Here is a 14401-nt window from a genome sequence, read left to right as displayed (position 1 = left end):
CTTGAGAATAATGCATTTTTGCTGAATTAAATTATTATGCAATTGACAATTAATTATCTTTTAAAAGTTAATTTACTAAAGTTTATTTGAATAAAATATCATTTGAGAACCAGATTCGGAGCATGTCAAGAAAAATATAATTAGTAATCATAAGTCATTTTAAGAATCAATATAAAATCATTAATGCTACAATTAAAATACACCCCGAGTTGATTTTCAACACTACTTCTTTATGTGACATTCGTTACATTAATCATTTACTTTTTTAAAAGTAAAAGCAGTAGATAAATTATTCATATACACATGATTATACAAAAGATATATAAGGCAAAAATAATTTAATAATAACTGGAGTGGAGAGAGTTGAAAAAAAAATATGTGCATGTGGGGGAAAAAATGTGCACGTGCAGGAAAAAAAAAACTAATTAATTATCACGCTTTCCATTACTTGTTAGATAAAATTTAGAAAAACATTATTATTCATTAAAATTTTGAATTACCTAAGCAATTATTAAGGAAGAATTTAAAAAAAAAAAATTAAAGTAATTTACATTTTGGCGGCCTCTGATATCGCCGGTGGATCCACCGCTCACGACCAACAGCGTGTTCACGTACAACTCTCACTTCGGACTGCTAGCAAAAAGAGGGGGGGGGGAGATCTTTCCTGCGAGAAATCACTCTCGGTGGCTATGGGTAGAGCAGGCGGCCTACTACAAATTGTTCATTGGTCAAACAAGTTTCTACGTCATGCTTTAGTTGTCGAACGGGTGTTCAACGCTTGCATGCGTCAGAAGAGGAGAAGTTTCTCTAAAATGTAAGAGTTAATTATCCACTCCAAGCAAACATATTCTTTCACTCCATTACTAATATAATTACAAAAAGTATGTTCTTGATTACCACATATTATTTTAAGTCTGTGAGGTTGGAAACTAGTGGCACATATGGCCGGCCGATATAACAATAGCAAATTTATATCTGGCAATTAGATACTTACACTTCATGAAGAAGATAACAGGTACCCAAACATGTGACCTAAGACGTCATTGACAGCTAATTTATAAGCAAAATGGTGTGTTAAAATTTAGCTTTTTTACCTGTTATTGTATTATGTAAGAAATATGTAGAAAAGGAATTGAACTCTTTGTGAAAGGATATAGAATGTGTCACCTGAGAAAATCAATACTTGACGGGCATAGCTCACTCGAAATAGACTGGAAAGGACAGTTGCTAACATAAACAAATGCCTCATTTCATTGACCAATCAGATTGAGGCACCCATGATGCGTCACTTTCCGTGCGGTCATACCATTGAACTTTGACCAATACTTATTACGATTTTTCGCAAGTGATTCGCTCTAGCCTCACTTTCTCGATTATTACAATCGACTTATCTTCCTGCACAAGTAAAATCGAAAACCTACATTGGCATTAGACTTATCGTTGATGATGGAAAGGAAAAAAATCCTCGTAAAACGGGGTAATAAACGCACACCAAACAGGTTTGGCACGGTAATTACCATGGTTTTTACCCTCTATATATAAAAAAAAAATTCCTCCCTGTTTTCTAAAGGGAAACATATTTCCCATCCTCAGAAAACTTTTTTATTGTTTCTGCTATATCTGTAAACATTCTGAAAGCGTGCATAAAAGTAGTACTAAAACAAGAATTCAGAGCGTAGTTAAAATATCTTTTATTAAACATTGCAGTATAATATATGATCATTTTAATAACTTAAGTTCTAAAATTTTTTGCAAGGATCAAAATTTATTTGATATTCCTAATAGAACATATTTTGTCTTTTTTAACTTTTTTTTCTGCCATAGAGCCCCTATTATTACTTCTTTATACTACTTAATATAAAAAAAGTATGACAAATAAGATACTGTTCAAAATGCTTATATTAGATTTAGAAAAAATATGTTTGTAACAGGTTAAATATTACTAGCTTTTCGATGTTGCAAAAAAAATTTTTCGTATGTTTAAGTGACCAATATATACTAAGCCATTGGTTCTCAACGGGGGCGGTGGAAGTATGCTGAGGGGTGGTGAACTTGTTTTGGGTGGTAGGGGGGCGTTGGATATGTTTTGGGCGGTATAGGGGCGATGAGCATGTTTTGTCTTTCAAATTTAATTTTAAAACTTATAAATAAAATTATTGAATTAAGATTTATTTATAAATAAAATTAATCTAAAATTAATATTAAGGAAAAAAAGATAAAATTAATATAATAAATAAGGATTATCCGATACACCGTTGTACCAGCTATAAAACGAACTTAAAAGACACCTATTCTTCGATCCGAACCAACACAGCTCAGCACATGAGTCAGTAGTTTTTGCCTTTGACTCATTCAAGCCATTTGGTGGAAATTGAAGAGCATGCGCTTTCAGTATGAATGTTTGACTGGACCCGTGTTTCTTAAGCTTCCTTGCGGTTTTTTGCCCAGTTTCGATTAGATCTCATAGTTTATTTGGCCAGGTACGTGCACAAATTACTTCTTTATCATAAATTATTTATTAATTTTGAGAAATAGTTGATTTTCTTTCATCGTCTGTATTTTGCTTACACTAACAATGTCGATTGACAAAAGAAGTGTCATCAATTCAGTGCCACGTGCTTGAAGTTAGGATTTGTACAATCACTGTTAAACTCCCAATTACCCATGTGTTTACTTTGTAATAAAGTTTTATCTAATGAGGTAATGAAATCATACCGTTAGCAGCAGCATTTGCAAAAAACTTATCCTGACAAACAAAATATAGATTTGTCATTTTTCTCAAACACATCTTGTTTCACGTTTCTGAAGACATCTTCGGTCTCAGGGTTACTAGCAACCTCATCACAAAAATGAGACGATGGAATGATAGCTTCTTATAATATATCAAAATTTATTGCTAAATCTGGGAAAGCTCATACCATAGAAGTAGAGTTGATACTACCGGTTGTCAAGGAAGTTTAAGAAACTGTTTTACACCAGCCAACCGCATCCAGTGCAATAAAAAAACATCTCATAAGCAACGATTCAGTACGGTGACGAAATGATGAGATGGCCGAAGACGTTCAAATTTCTTTATGCAAATTTTTGATATCCATCGAATGTTCCCTTCAAATTGATGAATCAACCTTGCCAGGTAATGTAGGCTTTACTACAGGCATATGTCCGGTTTGTAAAGGTAGGAAACATTATTCAAGATATGCTTTTTGCAAGAAGCTTGATTATATAGATATCAAAGGTAAATCTATTTTTAATACTGTCGAAGATTATTTTAAAGAGAAAAACATTCCTCTTTCGAATATTATGTCCATTGCCACTGATAGGCTCCTGCAATGGTGGGTCGACATCGTGGGTTTATCGTCCCTTTGGAAAGGGTGGCACCAGATATTTTAACTGTTCACTGCGTGATTGACAGACAGGATTTAGTAGAAAAAAATCTCAGTGACCGTTTGCATCAATCATTGCAATATGCCATATCTGCTGTGAACAAAATTCACAGTAATGCTGTCTACGATTGATTATTCAGACGCTTGCTACTATACACCGAGATTCACTGGCTTTTCAAAAGCTTCTGTCTCAATAGGTACTGGAATCTTGTCGACACTGTGCTTGAGTTCCTCAAAAACAGAAATGTAGCTCTGAGAGACAGATTGCTAGAGTTTATGAAAGACTTTGGCTGATTTATCTGTAAATTTAATGGCGGTTAATTTAAAATTTCAAGGCGACGAACTCAATTTGATCCCTACAAAATCAGTTATTTCAGCCTTTCTAAAAAAACTCATTTTGTGGAAGCAGAATTTTGGTTGGAAAGAGTTCAGCCAAGCAGGCGAAATTCTCTCTGATGACGCATAAGAATATTGTCAACACCTTGACTCTTGGCACATGAACTTTTCTGACCCTTTTAAAGACGTTTTGTTCCCTAGAAGTCCCTCAATGGATTTGTGGGTTTTGAACCCTTTTGTAAATATTGAAGCAGAAGAGGTTCAGATTACGAGGAATTGGTCGAGTTTTTAACTAATGAAACTTTAAAATGGTGATCGTCTCACAGAATTTTTGCCAAAAGGTAGCATCAGTCGTCTCTATCCTGGACTGTAGACAATCGTTAAATTTTTTTTAATTGTCTTCCCTACCTCCTAATTTGTCGAACGGGGATTCAATGCTGTTACGGATCTTGTCACAAAAAGGAGTATTCGACTCGAAATTGTGCAACGAGGGTATTTGCGTCTTCATCTCACTAAAAGTATTAAACAGAGCGTTAAGGAATTACTGTCTGAACCATTAAGTACAATCATCCCACTAACATAATTACTTGAATGTTTCGTTGATATTACTTTTTAGTATAAAAAATTATTTTGGGTGTTTTTTTAGTTTTCTAATTAAGAATAAATTATTATTTTTAAGTATAGGTTTCTTTGTTGTATTTTTTTTTTCATTGAACGTATTTATTTTGATCATAACAAATAGACTGTGATTACATGCCGTGAGAAAATTATCGAGTTAATTTATTCCTTTCTAAGAAACCAAACAAATTTAAAGCGTAAAAATCTTGCTCAAAAATTTTGTCTCTTATAACTCAGCACACGTCCCTCCGTCCACATGCTCTAGTCTAAATAACAAAGCGGGGCGTTGAAATGTTTTTTGCTCCTTAAGGGGGCGGCAGCGTTAAAAAGGTTGAGAACCTATGTACTAAGCGAACAATTTGTGCGTGTTATGTTTAAGTAAGCAATGTGTTGTCATTTCCAGGGAAGGATTGCTATGGAGTCTTTTTCTTTTTAATACCGCTAGATGGCGTTCTTTTCAAATTTGTATGCTTGTTTGCTCTTTGTTAATAAACTTTTACTTTCTGTCTGAATCTCGATCTCCACGGACTACAGTTGGTAGCAGAACGTGGTTTTGAGAATTATGGGGCAGTAAAAAGTTTCACTAAGTTTCGTCGTGATTTACATCGTTTAGATTCCAAAATGAATAGGGATCTGCCGAGTATTTCACTGCTTAACAGTGACATCTTCTATCAGTGGCGTATTAAAGTTAAGGCTTTGTTAACACACAAGAAAATTGCAAATGTCCTTTCTGAAGAGGCCCCCGTTGATCCAAAATTGCGGTAACAATGATGACGCTGTAGCGTACATTCAACTTTCTGACGACCAAAGTCTCCAGTTCGCCAACGATGCAAAAATTCTACTGGAAAAAATTCAAAGCACATTTACTGGTAAAACCGAAAATAGCAAAATCGATGCAATTAAGGAAGTAAAAAATCTTGAAATGAAAGGAAATGAAAATGTTTCAGACTATATTGCAAGATCACGTGGACTTCAAACGAAATGTTCGTCACTGGGACTGGAAATTTCAGAAAGAGAATTTGTTTTTTATACTGTTAGAGGTTTTGAAAAATCATATAAATCCTGAAAACCAAACGTGAAAAACAAATGGATGGAATTTTAGAAATACTGAGAGAAGAATTAAAAAGCGTATCAAAATTAAAAAATTAGATTCCTAGAATAACAGAAGATTTTGAAGTAAAACATAAATATGAAAATAGAAGCACGAAGAAATGTTTCATCTGTCATAAAACGAGTTACCGAACTAAAGACTGCTATTTCCGAAACAACAACGAGGGAAGTCAAAACCCAACATCTCAAGAAAAATGAACATTTTCGAACTCAAAACGAACAAAACGGAAAACAATAACGTTTATTGTGCATTTGAAAATCAAGATAAACATTGTAGTGAAAATTTCGCACTTACCGCTGAATTAGAACATCACGTAAATTCTAGCTCTACAGGTAAAAACAAAATTACTTTCATTCTTGATTCTGGTGCTATTTCACACATAGCAAAAGATTTAAACTTTTTTGAAAACATAAGTCATGTTAATTTAAAAATACAATTAGCAGGTAAGAAGTCAAATTTAATTTCTAAAGGTATTGGTATTTTAAAAGCTACTACAACAGCTGATAATTACAGAAAAAATCTATCTATGTATATATGATGTTATATATGAACCAGATTTACGAAACAATTTAATTTCAATATCTAAATTAATTGAAAAATATTATAAAATTGAATCTAATGGAAATGATATTTTGGTCTTAAGTATTGACAATCGCATTGTTTTAAAAGCTCTAAAGTAAACAATAGTTTTGAAATTTTAATGGAACCGTGTAATAACATTTCACCTAATTTGTTTGATTATAATGATGTAAATAATTCTGAGTTAGAATGTAATGAAGTAAGTAATTTAGATACTTATAATATTTGGCATTAGATACTTTGCCATTTAAATCCACAATGGTTAAAATGCAAAATGTCCTTGTCATAAATTTTAAAGATTTTGAAGTTTACTATTGTGAATCTTGTGACATAAGTAAAGTAACCCATAAGAGTCATCCAACTATTAATATTGCACAAAGTAATTCAATATTAGAGTTTATTCATACGGACCTAGTAGGCCCACTAAATTGTGATTCATTGGGGAATTCAAAATATTTTTTAATTCTTGTGGATGATTTTTCTGGGATGTACTTTTCTTATTTTTTGAAGTATAAAAATAAAGTAATTGAAATTTTTGTATGTTCAAAGAAAGGTATGAAAATGAAATGAGAAAGAAAATCAAAAGGTTCAGAACAGATAACGGTTTAGAATGTGTTAATAACGAGATTGATAGTTTTCTAGAAAAATACGGAATCATACATGCAAAAACAGTACCGTATAATCCTTCGTAAGATGGACGTACTGAGCGAGCCATAAGAGTATTAGTAGAAAGGGCTAGGACATTATTATATGAAAGTGAGTTCCCATTAAATTTTTGGACTGAAGCGATAAATTTCTGATCTCACATTTCTGATCTTACACCTCGTAAAAATAAACAAAATCTTTCGATTGAAATATGGTCAGGAAAAGAACCTAAACAACTTAAAGGTATTCGGATACGTCGTTTATTCAAGACCTAAACAATTCCTAAATAAATTTGATATTCCGGGAAAACGTGGGATTTTCGTCCGTTATTCTAGAGAAAGGCGCTCTTATAGAATATTAAATATTGTAATTGATCTGTCAAATTTAAGGAATCATTAAGAGGAAGTAAATTTCTAACAAACAAAAATGAATGTAGCATATAGAACATTGAGGATTTGATCCAGTTTAATATATCTCAACCTCAAACTGAAACTGATACCTTTAACTCCCCTCCAACCGAATCACGGAGTGAACATTCTTTTTCTCATAAGTCTCAAGAAAGAACCGATTTGCAAAATGAAAATAATCAAAATACTCCGGCATTAAGATGTTCTGAAAGAATAAAAAATAAAATATCCGCGAACGTGAACTTAGCCTAGAAAGGATCTTCAAAATTATAACCAGGCGAAATAGTAATAAATATTCGGAGTGGAAAACCGCAATGGAAAATGAACTTCTTTCGATGGAGAAGCATAAGGTTTTCGAATTAATTGAGAGGCCTAAGAAGGAAAAAATAATAAAAAGTAAATAGGTGTATGCAATTAAAACTGACGATAATAACAAAATTTACAAAGCAAGACTGGTTGCAGCCGGGTTGTATCTGACTCCCTTAAAAACGAGGATATTGAGAAAAATCACATTTCTATTTTATTGTTTTGTTATAATGTCCATTTTTTCTAGTTTTCAAAACTTTTTTGTTTTTGAATGCACGTCAAGTAGAACTTTAGTTATAGCTATTTTAGTAACAGATGACAGCTGTCAAACTTACCAGAAATTACAAAAATGAAACCAGAAGTAGGTAATAGTTTCGGTTCCATTTCTATTTGTGTGTTGATTTCTCTTAGAAATTTAATTTTTAAATGCTCCTAAACTCTCGGCTAATAATCTGAATTATATTTTAATTAGATTTTACGAGCGTTCTTTCTATATCCTGATTTTGATTTCTTTTAAAGAAATTTATTGATTTCTTTCAAAAAATTTGTTATTTATTTTGGTAAATTTATTGAGATGGGCAAACATACTTCTCGATCTAAGAAACGTAAATATTACGGTAATCAACATTCCAACAAAAGCGATGATTCGAGTGAAGTTGATGATTCCATTTCTTCAAAATTGCGTAAAGCAGATGAATCTATTACTTCAAGCTCTTCAAAATTATCGATTTCTATGGATGTCAATAAAGAACTGATCCCTTTGGATAAAAACAATCTGTGTGGCAATCGAGTAATTGATATTGAGATCCTGATGATGATATTAGCTTCATTATGTTGTCCGGTTTGCTATGATAACAAATTGCATTTAGAAGAAAATTCTAGATTTGGGCTATTATAAAAAATATTTTTTACTTCTAATTATTAATAAAAACTATATTAAGACATATATATTAAAGTGTAAAAATACAGTAAGGTGGTTTTTTAATAAAAAATTGTTCCTGTGTTAAATGCTTTATAAGTAGTAGACTTTTAATGGTATTCACTAACTACGTTAAAATATCGCTACAAAAAACTCCAGGCATTAAATATGAAAATAAAACTAAGAAAATGTGTGAAGGAATGTGCCCCCTATAAATTATAATAACTTCCAGCAGACAAACATTCATAGTTTTTAAAAAAAATGTAATTATGAACTTTAATTATGTTTTCCTCAAAATGAAAATTTTGCTGTTTTTTGTCTACGGAAAACAAGATAACTAATTATTATAAATTTGTCTTCAAACTTTCAGAGATTGTTTCTTGTATTAGTGGTTATATAACAGACCTCCAGAATTCGGATAACTGCATTATTTTTTGTTTTATGAGATATTTTGCAGTAGATAATGCGAAGAAAATGTGAAAAAAAATGGAAAAATATGCTTAACACTCTATAAATTTTATTAATTTCATGATATCATTTAAGTTGAGGTTCATAACACTTCAGATGGTTATACGAAACTGCTCAGAAATTTTGATAGCTGTATGTATGTGTAGAGTGTTTTCCGTTAATGAGTTACTTTCATTAAAATTATCTAAAAAATACTCGTTAAACAAAAAATTTCTTGTACTTTTACATTTCCTCTATTAAATATGTTTATTTAAATTAATATACAATATAAATTGCAATAATGTTGTGTAAAATATTTATTTTTCATAAATTTTGTCCCGAACGTAGTCGGATACCTTAATCAAATAAAAAATGTTGATTATTCTGAATCATGTTCATCTGTGGTAAATATTGAATCATTCAGATTATTAATTGCTTTACCAGCAAAATTAGATTTATTTGTTAAATTTTTTGATGCATATTTATATGGTGATGAAACTGAATAGAGGGAAATACCTCCAGGTTTTGAAGATAAAAATAAAGTGTGCAGCTTAAATAAACAGTATTTATGGTATATTTCAATCTGGTAGAAATTGGCATATGAAGTTAAAAAATGAACTTAAAAAGATTAGTTTCACTCAACTTGCATCTGACATTTCCGTAATTACTAAAATTAATGATAATGATTTTTTCGCAATTTGTGTATACGTAGATGATTTAACAATATTTTCTAATAATTCGAAATTATGTAAGAATACCATTTCAAAATTTAATCAAACATTTGAATTAAAAGAAACAACTAATGATTCTTCAAAATGCTTAGGCATTGAAATTTCACAAAAAGAAAAAAAAAAAAAAACTGCATTGGTTTATCTCAAACTCATTACAGTGAAACTTTAATGAAAAAATATGGTTTGGAAAATTTTAAGAAAACAAATACTCCCATAACTAAAGGTGAAGATAGATGTTTTAATCTTACTGATGATTTAGATCAGGGGTTTCCAAATGGCGGTCCGGGGGCCGCATCCGGCCCGCGGAGCCTTTTTTTGTGGCCCGCGAACTAAAATATAATAGATGTCATTTTTTGCGGACAATTTTCGTAAAAAATCTATATGGGTTTAAAATTCTTTTCTCGTTAATAAAACCCTAATTTCTTCGTTTCTGTGAAATTTAACATAACAACGGCGCAAAAAAATTTATTTCTCAGGTTTTGCATTCAAGAAAATATTTATTCAAATACAAAAATAAATGTGTATGTAGCTCTTTTTTATTTCATTTTTTTGTATTTTGTGAATATAATTTAGCATGAGTGTATCAAAAATTTTCTCGAAGAAATTGTCCGATTTAACTTTTTGAAACCACTCACTTAGGACGAAAATATTTACACACATTTGTAAATTTTAAATGTAAATATCTATTCTCTGGTGGTTGCAGCAGACAAACCTCAATTTTCTCACTGAACATTTTGTGTGCTATTATGTAAGTTTTAATACTAACCTTTTTAAAACTTTATATCTTAATAATTAGATATCTGTTGCACATTAATGGTTTAATACTTAGGTGCACATTAAAGTTATTGTAGCCCGAATTTTTATTATTTATTTAATATTTTTAAAAATATTATTAATAACAATTAAATATTTTTAGAAATCTACTTCTTATTTTAATTTGTAAGTCAATGCTGTTGTTTTGTACAACTTCGTAAAAATCTGACTGTAATATTTAATGTTCTTTCAAACATAAAAGAGTCCTTCATAAAATTTTGACAAAGTTGCCGCCCGCCATTTGATTTGTGCTTTTAATTGTGACCCCCGGCCTCATGTCAGTTGGAAACCCCTGATTTAGATTATAGGACTGATTATCAGGAAATAGTCGGTGAACTTTTATATTTAGCAAATGGAACAGATATTGCTTTTGTAACTAGTTATTTATCACAATTTAATAAACGTCCCGAAAAAAGGCGTTATATTTTGGCTAAAAGAGTTTTGAAATATTTGCACTGTTCAAAATATAGGGTCATGTTTTATAGTAAAGAAATTTTTTTTTTTTTTTAATTATAGTGCGGATGCAAGTTGGGACAACGCAGAAGGAGGAAAATCTTTTTCAGGTTCTGTAATTATGATAGGTAATTCTCTTATAACATGGAAAAGTAGAAAACAAAGATGTGTTGCCATGTAAACTTAACCAGCCATGTAAATCTTACATTTCATTTTGTGTGAGATATGATTGAAGATGAAATATTAGAAACTGTTTATAAAAGTTCTAATGATAATATTTTTGATTTTTTTAAATTAAAGCTGTAACTTTTGAGAAGTTAATTTTCTCTTTGGAAAAAATAAGTTTAATTCGAAATTTATACTAAGAGAATTATTATTTTTATATATATTGTTATTTGTATTTAAAAGTAAAATCCTTCTAGCAGGGGAAGATTGTTGTCCTTCCCAGGGAAGAATTTCTATAAAGTCTCTTTTTAATACCACCAGATGGCGTTCTTTTTAAATTTGTATGTATTTGTCTGTTCTTTGTTAACAAACCTTTACTTTCTGTCTGAATCTCGATCTCCACGGATTACACAATGTACATTCGAAGTAGATATAAATAAAATACATTTTTTATATCTCGTATCAATACAGAAAAGTGAAAAACAAACAATTCACTTACAATCTTACACTTACATTATGGTGAGAGCCGCGATTTCTCAGGGGATACAGAGTTCGCCTTCCGATGAGGTGAACCGGGTTCGAATCCCAGTCGATACAAATTCCGCATCCGGCTTACACCGATCACAGTGCTGATGTGAAATATCCTCAGTGATAAACAGATCATGGGTTAGAGTCCCCTTGCTATCAGGCTAACCGTGTGAGATTCTCGTGGTCTTCCTCTCCATGTAACACAAACGCGGGTTAGCTCCATCAAAAAGTCCTCCATCAAGACAAATTTATCCCAATACTCGATCCAGGAGCTCTCTTGTCTTCTGGATTGGGTTCAAAATTACATGGCTACGGAGTTGAACATTAGAAGTCGTAAACCCATAAAATTTGGTCAGCTGTTCAACGACGGTTACAAAATGATGACATGCTGAGTAATACAAAGGAAGATCCGACTGATAATTCAAACTTTCTCTAATGAAAATCAGTACTCCTATTATAAAGAGACTCGTTAAATCAACAACTATAAGATTCTGCGGATCAATGAACAAATGACCGAATCAATCAGAAAACAATGGCAAATAAATGGATTACGGATTAATCTTTGAAAGAGAAAATGAATGAGTCATTAAATCAATAAATGAGAGAAAATTGGATTAATGATATGCTAAATAAAATAACACGAAACCTACCATTTATTGATTTACAACATAATTTATAGACTTCTTTAATCTCTGATTATTTATTAACTTTAACAAATGACTATAGATTCATTTAACTGCTTAATCATCTACGAGCAAATCAGCAATAGTAAAAACATATATATTAAGGGCAGTCAGCATAAAGCACCCTCTGTAAAATTTTGAATTTTTGGCAATTTAATGCTTCTGTAGGTAAGACTATTAAAAATGTAGATAATTTTTATTAAAAAAATTCAACAATTTGATTTTAACAAGCATAGCTGTAAAAATATTACAGATAATAGTAGTTTTAACTTATGTGTGACAATAGGAATTATGTGAGGTTAAAAAATATAACTTAAGAGGTTATAGTGGTAAGTAGGAAAATATTTGGAATTAATTTACTAACACCAATTGTATTATAAAATGCTAGAAAATATTAACTAATATATGAATTATGTGAGTTTAAATTATGTGAGGTTAAATGTAGATAATTTTTATTATAAAAAATCAACAATTTGATTTCAACAAGCATGGCTGTAAAATTTTATAGATAGTAGTAGTTTTAACTTATGTGTAAATTATGTGTATGAATTATGTGAGGTTAAAGAATATAACTTAAGAGGTTGTAGTGGTAAGTAGAAAAATATTTGGAATTAATTGACTAACACCAATAGAATTATAAAATGCTAGAAAATATTTACTAATTTTATTGTAACATTTTAAACTAGACGTGAATAATGTACACACACACACACACACACATATATATATATATATATATATATATATATATATATATATATATATATATATATATATATATATATATATATATATATATATATATATATATATATATATATATATATATATATATATATTCCTGTTTCAGCATTACTAGTATAATAAAAATAGAATTTTAAATGAAAATCTTAACTTCAGAAAACTGTTAAGAATTCTCCTTACTGTAAGTGATAAAAAATTGAATGACCTCATGCTTCTTGTCTTAGCTTACAAGACTTTTTAGAAAGTTTAAAAGCGCTGCTTTCTGCACACACGCTTTCTGCTTTCTGCACTACATCTTTGAAGAAAAAATCAAATAAAAATTTTCGTTAATTTTATCATTTAAAAGATTTTTTTCTTTCTAAATTTCACATTAAGAGTGTTCAATTTTGAAGTGTCTATTAATATTTGATTCTAAGAAGAAGAAAAAATAAATAAATAAAATAAAAAAAACTAATTTACCTTAGAATATGTTACATGCATGTTAATATGAAAAATATTTTTCTTTATATTAATATTTAATATACAGTTTCCATTTTTAAAATATTGGGAAACGAACTCCCTTTTTTGTTATGGAATTAATTCAATTAGAACGTCATGAAATTTGCCCCCACATGTCCATCAAAAAACTCCAGGAAAATACTTGCAGGAATCTCGCTAAATTTTGCAGTAAATCACAATATGGATATTATCCCAGCAGCAGATTAACGCTCAGAAAATATTTATTTTATTAAAAATTACATTATCTGATTGAAATTATCGCCTCGCGCAATAAAATATTAAAAGCAGATGTAACTTGTCTCCAGAAATCGTGACGGTAGATTGCATCATAAAGAGCATGTTTTTTTCTTACCATTTCTATTGAAAACACCATTCATTAACTTATATTAAACGATAAATAAAATATGAGTGTTTAATACATAATTCAGAAAATACTTAATAAATAAATTACACATTAGGAAGACTCACTTACCCTTGTTTTGTAGAAACGTTTTAAGACAGCGAAACCCCCTAATGTTCATCATCATAAGAGGAACTTCCTGTCTGTACCATGAACCTCAAAATCCTAAACGCACAATCCCCACCCTCGAAAAAAGTTTTCGACCCTCCCCCTAGGAAGTGACGTTGTGTATTGATAGTTATAAGAAAGTGACCAATGGCTTTTGCTTATCCTTTTAATCCTTCGCTTGGGGATCGTGACCTCTCTCACAGATTTGTTTCCGAAAGGAAATGGGATTCTTCTTTCATTTCGACAATTACATAGTTTAGAATAAATATCTATTAATTTTAATCTTTCATCTTTCTTCAAGAATTTAATATGTAGTATTTGTTTTAAACTTGTTTGCATTATTGTATTTATTATAAGAGAATCGATTCACTTATAACTATATTTACTAACAGTTTGCGAAAAAAAGAAATATTCTTAAAATAAAAACATCATATTACAAATCAAATACATCTTTATTACCTTTTCTAAAAATCATACTTTGAATGCTCTTTTTTTTAAAATAAGTGTAATTAATTCAGTCAGAAATA

At 30.4% G+C, this 14401-nt stretch overlaps 1 protein-coding gene across 2 annotated transcripts in view; it reads right to left on the bottom strand.

The window, feature by feature from the left end:
- Positions 1-14020, bottom strand: part of LOC107444239 (uncharacterized) — a 75181-nt gene extending 61161 nt beyond the window's left edge. Inside the window, exon 1 of one of the 2 annotated variants that reach the window (XM_087160726.1) lies at positions 13839-14020. The gene's annotated coding sequence lies outside the window, so the exon portion shown is untranslated. Of the gene's footprint in view, positions 1-551; positions 803-13838 lie in introns of those variants that run through there. The other variant, XM_087160725.1, reaches the window with a different exon arrangement.
- Between the last annotated feature and the right edge of the window lie 381 nt (positions 14021-14401).

Source organism: Parasteatoda tepidariorum, chromosome 4 (assembly GCF_982258835.1).
Source record: "Parasteatoda tepidariorum strain Cologne lab strain chromosome 4, Ptep-v5.0, whole genome shotgun sequence".
Lineage (NCBI taxonomy): Eukaryota > Metazoa > Arthropoda > Arachnida > Araneae > Theridiidae > Parasteatoda > Parasteatoda tepidariorum.
The sequence above is the reverse complement of the archived record's forward strand: the minus strand, read 5'-3'. Positions and strand labels throughout refer to the sequence as shown.